The sequence below is a fragment of the Papaver somniferum genome, chromosome 10, assembly GCF_003573695.1.
Source record: "Papaver somniferum cultivar HN1 chromosome 10, ASM357369v1, whole genome shotgun sequence".
In the NCBI taxonomy this organism is placed as follows: Eukaryota; Viridiplantae; Streptophyta; class Magnoliopsida; order Ranunculales; family Papaveraceae; genus Papaver; species Papaver somniferum.
This window is the reverse complement of record NC_039367.1, coordinates 161,182,865-161,192,947: the sequence shown is the minus strand read 5'-3', so window position 1 is coordinate 161,192,947 and position 10,083 is coordinate 161,182,865.

The following is a 10,083-nucleotide window of genomic DNA, read 5'->3' as shown; positions in this document are numbered from 1 at the left end:
ATTTCTGAATAGATAACCATCTGTTATAAGGGGAAGTACCTTTACTGAAGTGAATAGACGACTTTCTGAAGTTAATTATCTGACCAGAAAAAGAAGAATAGTTATCCAGAATTTCCTTGAGATGATTCACATTAACTTCATGATTGTTTCCAAAGAAAAATAAGTCGTCCGCGAACATCAATTGACTGATGACTGGTGCATGATTATTAATCTTGTAACCACTATATAGACCATTGGATTCGAACATTGCCATTAGAAGAGAAAGACCCTGTGAACAAATGATGAATAAAGCAGGTGAAAAAGGACATCCTTGACAAAGACCTCTCCCACTCTTAAAATTTCCATGTGGAGCACCATTCAAGAGAATTGAAAAAGTAGAAGAAGTAACACAACTCATGATTAGGTTATGAGAATGATCATGAATACCCATTTGATGTATCATAAAACACAAAAAAGACCAGGAAACACGATCATATGCCTTGGACATGTCCAATTTAAGAGCAAAGAAACCTTGTTTAGATTTATACTTGTTCATAAAATTAAATAATTCTCTTGCAATTACAACATTGTCTGTTATCTGTCTAATCTTGACAAAAGCATTATGAGACCAAGAAATAAAGCTACTCAAGAAACAACTAAGTCTGTTAGCTAGGATTTTTGCCACAAACTTATATAAGACATTACACAAAGCAATTGGTCGAAATTCCATAGGTGTAGATGGATTTTTGACTTTTGGAATGAGACTGATATGAGTATGATTTAACTTACTTGGGATTTCTCCTGTAATGAAAATCTCCTTAATGAACTGAGTACTATTGTAGCTGCATATTTTCTGATTAATACACCCAAGTAAGATTAAAGGCTAAAAACTACTTAAACATACAAGATTGAACAATAACAAGATGAAAATAGCATAAAATGTAAAGATTGACACAAGTATGTAACGTGGTTCGGCCATGAAGACCTACGAGAAGAAGATGTTTTCTTATTGATTATAAGGTCTTACCCTTGAAAGTGTTACAGATCTCTTCTATATTTCCCACTTTCTCTCTATCTAAGTCTCTCTCAGGAATTATATGTAGAAAGACCATCTAAGATTACATAAGTTGTCCATCTCCTGGTACATGGACTGGTATTTATAGACAGAATAAACTCGTGGTCGCTTGATCGTCCGAGTTGGGTGAGCTGTTTTGCATCGTCTTGGCTTCCTCAGACTCGTTCTATACCGTCCTTTGAGATGGCATACTTAGTCCTCCCTCCGAGTTTTCTCGCTCTCCCTTGGATCGTGCTTCCCTTCTGTGGAGGACCTCATGCTCCATCACCTCTGGGTCGTAGTATAGATCGTCCGAGTCTTCACGATGCCCAACTATCCAAGTATTGTTCTTATCCTTCATTAAATGCGGTCTTGCTTTTCATACTTGACCGTCTGAGCAGATTAGACCTTTATACACACGCGTCATTCATGTGGCGTTTGTGCAGTTGCCTCGACTGAGACAAATCCTTCTCTCAACGAATGATTCAGTGCTCCAACCTCATCATCTCATCATATATTCATCCCTTGGGATGTTGACACTTGGCCGTCGGGTATTTTACCCTCACATTTTGCTCCTTTTCTTTGCAACTTGTCGAGGGCATGATGGGAAGAAAACTAAGTAACCGTCGCAAATTTTTCACCACGTCCCTGGTTTACGCCACGTCTGCATTTGTAATGCGCTTTTACCCGTTGGATTTGAGGCGCCGGTTGGTGGTCCTTTGGTTTCTTATAAAATCTATTGGGAGGAGAGAATGTCGCCTTTAATATCTCTTTTCAGAGTTCAGAGCTTTTTCATTCTTTCTATCCTTTGTCTCTTGATGTTTCTTCTTAACTTCTTGTCTCCTATAAAGAGATTTATAATGTCTGAGAGGAACTCCCCATCTCGCTCCTCAAGACGGTATGGTCCCTCCTCTCTCTCCGATGATTATCATCGATCTCTTTTTATCTGTAATCATCTGGTTTTGTTAATATCAATGATTCTTGTCATTGCTTCCTTCCATTTTTTGGGTTATATGGTTATTACAGTCATTTTTACTGGTAACTTCCCTCTTTTTCTCCGACTGTGAAGCTTTGCCGCCATTGTTTCCAGCTGTTCTTGCCGGTGTATGTTTGTTTTAGTCTGGTTTTTCTTTTCCATGTTAGCCAATGTTCTCACTTCTTTTCTTCTGTTTTCTTTTTTATCAGTCTTGAAAAGCTCCGATGAGAACTCCTAGTTCTGAGCGTTTCTCCGGCCTGTCTGATGAGGCGTTTTTGGAATCAGGGAGGATCAGGCATCGTCTCCAGCGATTAAAAATCTCTTTTTCCACTCCTGAGGTGCAGTTTTGTGTTCTTTCCAAGGATCTCTTCGAGAGGAACCCCTGTGGTCCCAGTAAGATCATAGTTTCAGTGGGTCAGCTTGACGCCGGCCTTCGTCTTCCTGTGTCATGTCCGTTGAATCCCTTTAAGTACGATATATTATGTAATCTTGATTCTCAACGATCCATCTACCAGCCCAATGGTAATTTCTATCAGATCGCCCGAGAGTGTAATCGCCGAAGTTAAGGCAAGGTTACTCAGCACGAGTTGAATCGATTTACTCCCGCCCAGAAGTATCTATATAACTCTGATACTTTTGTGGAGAACTACTGGTGTCTCTAATCTGATACTTATGATGGCTTTGGAGTTGGGATTTCTAGGTCTCGGAAGAGCGCTCGAGATTCTCAGTATCTCTCCGATTTGGATCCTCCTGTTGCTACTCAGCGTACTATTCGTAAGACTCACGATCCCAAATGGCATGTTGCTCCTATCCGAATTATGGGCCCTTAAATTTATGGTTAGGATGAGCTTGGTAATGTTTTTCCTTGTATTCCTAAGATGCACGCCCATCTGCCTGCCTATAGGCCCTGAGAGCTTAAGTGGGTTATCCCTCATAGGAGTTTGTCTCAGTCAGCCCGAGCTAGTGAGGATGCTAAGGTGAAAAATACTTGTCCTGATTTTTTGACGTATATATATATATATACCTTGCCCCTGTTTTTTGCCTTAGCAGCCAATGTATTTGTATGGTTTGGCAGAGGAGAAGATTAGTTGATGGTGTTGGGCCATCGAATGCTCCTGCTGCTTCTATTGAACATGCCATGGAAGTGGATGTGGATGCTTTGTTTGGTGAGAATGAAATGTTGGATGTCTCCGATTCATTCTTCGAAGATCTTGATCAAACTATGTTGGATGATCCTTCCGATCCTGGTGCTGCCTTTGAATCGGAGATAACTCTGCCCCAGGCGAGGGATATCGTTGGCAGGGGTGCAGGTGTTGGTGGCGAGGTAGGCGATGGTATTATTATGACTCCGAGTGTTGGTGGTGATACCCCGAGTGTACCAAGCAACTTTGCTAGTGGTTTTCCTTCTGCTCCTGCGGGTCCGTCTGGTGCTTCTTCTTCTACTCCCTGGTTTAGTGGCGGATCCGAGTCGATGAAGGTCATATACTCGGATAGGTATGCTCAGCTGAGCGATGACGAGCAAGCTCGCGTCCTGACGTCTTTGGATAAGTATGCACAACAACAGCTGGTGCTATCGGTATGCGGTGTTTAACTTGTTTCAGTTTTTCATCATTGTATGATTTTTTTTTTCCCAGTCTTGACTGGTATTGTTGTATTGTTAGAGCAACAATTTGAGGATTGGTATGCTATCCGAGGCTCGTGCTGCTATGAGGAAGGCCAAAGCTGCTGAGCAAGAGGTTCAACTACTTCGTACTGCATTGGCATTGGCGAAGGATGAAGCATTGGTATTTCACCAGGATAAGAAGGAGTTAGAAGGTATTTATCTGTTCTATATCCTTAATATTGCACCTTCTTGATAGGGATGAGACTTCTGAAATAGTCCATGTATTGGTAGTTATGGTCAAACGATTGGAGGAGCAGTTAGATAATGTTGGTCATAGACATGCTAGAGAGCGCAGTGATCTTAGACTCGATGTCAGCGTACGCCATTGTAAGATTGACTCCTTAGAGCAAGAAAATGCTATATTGCGTGAGGATGTTGAGGTGCATCGGAAACGCATTGTGGAATTACGGGACTTGCTTGAGAAAGCTAAGAGAACAGTTGTGGAGCGTTCAGATAATATCAAGGTGCTTCGAGCGCAGAAAGATGGGATTATTAATTGGAAATGCGATCATATGCGCATCATAGCACAGGATGAAGGTGATAGGGAAGCACTGAGAAGGCTTAAGCGGGATTATGTTGCCCAGGAGAGGGAGCGGGATAGGCATATGCTATCTTGTCCTCATGGTGATATGGCCGTAACTTCTGTATAAGCCCGACTTAGTGCTCTAGATGCCGAAAAGATTCGATTACAACAGAATTTAGCCTCCGTTTTTCTTGAAAACGAATGTCACTTATGCATCAGTTTGTGTATTGTTTAGCCATGATATTTTGCATGATTTAATCTTTTTGCTTTGTTCTTTCATAGGTTTGTAAGCAAAATACTAAGTTGGAGCGTCTATTGGAGGAAGAGAGGATGGCTAGGCGAGGCCTTGATCAGGAGCTTAATGAGTTGGTGAGCAGTCATGAAGAAGAATTAGCTGCTGCTCAAGCGGAAAAGGATGAGAAGTTGAATAACCTTCATGCGAAGTATAAGGTTTTGATAACAAAAGCTTGTAAAGGTGCCGTCCTTCGAGAGCGTCAACGAGTCGTCGCCGCTGTTGCTGCAAACATCGTGGTCCCTCCACCGGTTATCGAGTCCGAGCCTATGCAGAATGTTACTGACGTCGAGGATGAAGAGGGCGACGATCAAGGGGCTCCTGATGGTTAAAAGACTTGAGATTGCCCATCGTTTTGTGCAAGCGATATCTGCTTGTTTTAGCCTCTGTCTCTTAGTTGTTCATATTGCACATAAGTCTGCAGGTTTATATGCACCTTTGTGGGAACATTTTCGTCTTTAATGGAAAGTCCTCATTTGTGGGAGGCATGAATTTGTTGTTATTTTGCAGTAAGTCCTTGTATGTGGGAGGAACTTTTAACATTGTTACTAATTGCTTTTGTCAGTGCCGTTTGGCGACTACCTTCGTTTTAATCGTATGACATTTGTATCATGATTTTGCTGTGAAAGAGTTTCGATTGTACATTGGTGGTCCAACCTTGGGTAATATATCCAAGGAGTGATCAATTCCTTAATTGGACATGCTATCTCTTATGGTGTTACACTGGTATTGTAGCAACTTTCGTTTAGCCTTGTATATTTTGTTTAATGCCAATTGTAGGAGCACTTGTTCCTTGAGCTTGCTGTCAGAGCATATTGTCAAGGGTGATACCTTGGTTGATCAATCCTTACTGTGGCGTAAGATAGGGTTGTAAAATCTGGGTATCTCCTGTCATATCAGGACATCGTCCGATATCATGATCGGGACGACGTTACCTTAGGTTTGTTTCCCGTGTAAGGTAACTTGGGGTAATTTTACCCGCGCTGTTGTGTTGTAGAATGGGAGGTCTGGCCAGCACAGGCCATAGTTATTGAGTGTATTTGTGTGTTTGTTGGAAATGCAAGTATGATGCAACTATCCTACGTGTATATAGAAATCAGAAAGGAAAAGTGAACACATGCGATGATAAGAATTTAAATCTACATAACGTAAAAAAGCAATACACAAAAGGAGTAGTTTTATTAATTTCAAAAGAGGGTGTGAGCCCTTAGTACATTTAGAGGGAGTTCGCATGACCTGCTTACAAGTAGGGGATTGATTTTGTTTTTGATTGTTGTTTTAGTAATGAGGTTCAAACTCTCGTACTTGTGAAGATTAAATTTAAAGATTTAATAAAATTATATACAAAAATATTAACGAAGTGGGTGAGAGGTAACCAAGACACTAGAATCCACTATTACACATGAATGATGTCAAATATTTCATAACTCTAATTATCCTTTTAATCCTTTATTTCTTAATCCACAAATAATCAAACATATTCTCAAAAATTAATTGTATCCCTTAAGCATAGATTATCTAACCAAAGCATAACCTATCTAATTGAATCACAACTAATGAAGAAAATTACGTAAACTTTTAAGAACTCTGTAAAAGCAGTGATTGAGTGAATTATAATTAAATATTAGAGAAAATGAAATAGTTACCCATTGTTGATGTGTCAATAGCTTCATCCATAGCCTTGGTTACGAGAGAATTAGCCGCTCATCATGTTGGAAAACCTCTCAAAGAATTTCATTGATGCTCAAAAATGGTTTACAAATGATGAGAATATGAGAAATACAATAAAACCGGGTTTGTAACAATTATATTTGTTACAAACCAGAGAACTACGACCCTCAGTGACAAAATAAGACTGCTGCAGTTGTGTCGCAAACGCTATAGCAAATAAGTCTGCCTGATGTACGACCCACAAGTGTGAGTCGTTATTAATTACTGCAGGAAAACGATTGCTGGTGCAGGTCCGTTCTTCGTGTTCTTCAATGGCAGCAGCAGCAGCAAGTGGTCTCTCTGCAAATTCGATTTTTTTCGACTCTGTGGTGCTCTAAACTTCTCCCCATATCTCCCCCCGATTCTCTATAATCCCCTCAACATATTTATACTCCTTAGCCCCATTTAATTACGCCAAAATTCTCAATATTCTTCATTAAACTCGGCAGTTAAAGAAAATATTTTCCGGATATTTTTTCTTCATCCGAGCATCTGTAGCTATCCAACCTTCCTTATTTTCCTTATACACGGTCCAGAGTGTTGCTAGAGTTATCATACACGAGCAGAACACGCATAAATCTTCAAAAACTCGTGAATTATTCTTCTCATGCACGGGCTGCCCTGTTTTCTTGTCACGAATTTTCCAGCCAATTTTGATCGAAACAAACACCCATACAAGCTTTGTTAGGACATATCACAACTATCCATTAAGTTTCAGCCCTTTAGTCTACCCAGAAATCCTTCAAATTTCGATCGAAAAATTCACCAGAGAGCTGCTCTTTTTTCCCGCCAATTTTTAAGTTCAAACGAAGAAGGTGGTGTCCCCCTAACCAGATGTGGGGTGCGAATAGCAGTTGCCTGTTTTGGGGGTGACCTCGGGTGCCCCTTAACCAAATCTGGGCTCCGTATAACTAGTGTCCTACGGGGGTGTTCCGAGTGATTTTTCGAGCCGATTTTTCCAACAATATTTATTTTCCAAAAATACCTAAAAATAAACAAAACACCATAATTAGGAAGAAAACGAGTACCAACAATACGAAACATTGAGGGAAAATTAGACATATAAATGCGTCTATCAAATACCCCAAACTTATTATTTGCTAGTCCTCGAGAAAAACTAATAAAAAATAAATAAAACCGAGTTAATCTCGGGAGGATTTACCAGAGGTGTGCCCACAAAACCATTACTCCAGACCCTAGCTGTCTATGCAGAACCTTAAAAGGAACTAAAGAATCTCCTTGGTTGGCATACTTATTGACTACAGGAGGAAGTACCCTGATGCGAAATTCCTATTGTTGTACACGAGTTTGCACTCAAGCATACTAAAATTCATATAAAGTGACAGAGCTTTACTCAGATAGTTTCTGGACATCATAAACCGGAGTCAACCAATCACATGGATAGATTAAAAGATGGATGTACGTAGAGAAAAATGTGGATGATGTTGACTAAGGTGAACCTATCCTAATGGACTGAGATACTGGTCTGGACTAATATCAACACACTGGCAAATACAAGGGAACCAGTGGTCGATGATCCTAACTCTAGGTCAAATCAGCTGGCATATACAAGGGTACCAGTGGTCGACTTTGTTATATTTATTCCGGTTGGTCTGGTGGTCTGGTCTCAATTTTTTTTTCCATCTCAATTACTCTATTTCACCCTAGTAATGGTAAAAACAAAAAGTGATCAGGATTCTTTCGATGTTTCCATCACGAGGATATGGAGAAACTACCATGTTTTCTTTTTCTAACACCTGGGATCTGTGCTTTTATGAATAGACTCTTCTAGATGTTTCCATCTAATCATATTTGTTCCTCAAATCCTACAACCAAAATGCTTCCATCCACTTAGATTAGTTAGTGCCAACCTTAATAAGCATAAATTTCTAGTATCTGGAGCTTATTTATTGCAACTAAGAACTTTCTCCCATACCCCCAAACTTAAATCTAACATTGTCCTCAATGTTCTAAAGATGAAATTAAAAGCATGAACAAGGAGAAACTGTTACCAATGAATCAAAAGAGATAAGGAAAGATATTATCGTGTCGCATGAATATTTGGTTACCTCCCAAGAAGTGGTAAGTTTAAAGTCTTCAGCCAGACTAATCAAGGATTAGTCACCACGTAGAATCATATAGTAGTAGCCGGAATAATTGTGGGTCATCTGGATCAAAAAGTGTTATCCACAAGAAGAGGAAACTGCAACAGACCAAGAAGATACCGAACATACCCTTGCTTAAGAAAACTACATCTAGTTGTGGTTCAGGTTCAGGCTCTATAAAAGGGTCTAAATAAAAGGTTTTCATCGGTTGGATTTCCTCAAAGCTAAGATCCGGTTCAGGTATTAGAGTCTGGAAAAACTCAACTAAGAACTTAGAAGCACATAACAACAACCTGATTAATTGGGTATCCTCTAAGTCAATTAGATTTGACTCACAAAGTTGACCATAATAACGGTCATTCTTAAGAAAATGTGTCGACCCTAATATCCTAAAGTAATTAGGTTTAGTCTCAAAACTTAATATCCGACACATCTGAAAATCATATGTTCCCACAATTGGAAGAAAAGTTTTTGGTGGGAAAACAAAGTCAATCTTGGTATCATAGCCTCGGTTAACCACATCAACCAGAGGATGGGTTTATAACAACTGATATTCTCTATGGACATTATTAGGTTCGGGAAAACATGTATGAAGATAATCTTGTAATATGGTTGAGGAATAAATGTCAAGTCCTACACGAGGGAACTTTCTAAGAGTTAAAGCACATGGAGAATGATAATCACCCCCAAACTTAGAGTTTTTTGTGTCTATAGAAAGACTAGTCACAACTTCCCTAATTTCTAGGCCATCAGATTCCTGGAAATGGTCAATTGATTCTTCTAAGTGAGGTTCATCCTCACTCATCTCTACGAGTTCATCTTCTTTGTCTAAGACTATTGTTTCTAAATCGCTAGACTCTAAAACATTATTCTCAGAATAAACTCGTTCCTCTAAATCATTATCGTCTTTGTAAACAGGAAATACTTCATCGTCTAAAACGAGGGTATCTCTAGTCAAATCCTCGTCCTTTTGAATAGGTGAATAATTATTAAAATTATTTGGATTTGAACTAGAAATAATATTATCATTGTAAAGCTCAATTAGAGTAACCATTTCCTGATCACTATGCCTACATATTTCATGTTCTTCATCGATACTATCCTCATCATAATCATCATTATAATAACATGAAAATGATCGAACCTCATCAAAACAAGTAGTGTTACCAATTCTAACCTCGTCATCTTGATTATGAAAATAACTACCCTCAATTTTAAGGGTATTATTGGAAACACTATATTGGAAAGTAAGATTATTTCGAGCAAGTCTTTCGTTCGTCTCAGCCATCAGCTTGAGGGATTCCTCTATACAAAGTTCACTCATTATTGTAGTTCTTTCGTCTATAATTACACTATTCATCTCAGCTAACTTACGCGTCGACTCAGCTAACTCCCTGAGGGACTCTTCTAAAGGAGGAATAGGAACAAAGGGATCATAAAAAGGACTACTTTTCAATAGTTTGATTGTATCCTATAGAGACGAAGAACTAGTACTATAATATTCTTGCTCGTAAGACTGATGCATGTGTGGATATTAATTGGGCTCACCAGGGTTTGACCCATATCCTTCCAAAGGATGGCGTTCCGAACCACTATTCCCAACATGGTCATAGAAAGGATGATGTCCATATTCAAATTCAGGTCGACAATCATTGTACTGGCTACTATCATGCCAGTTCGACATTCTTAATTGCAAGGGAATTCTACAAAATTACAAACAAGGCTGACTCGACCAAATCAAACTTATAAAATCTAGCAAACAACAAGCATGATGGCTCCAC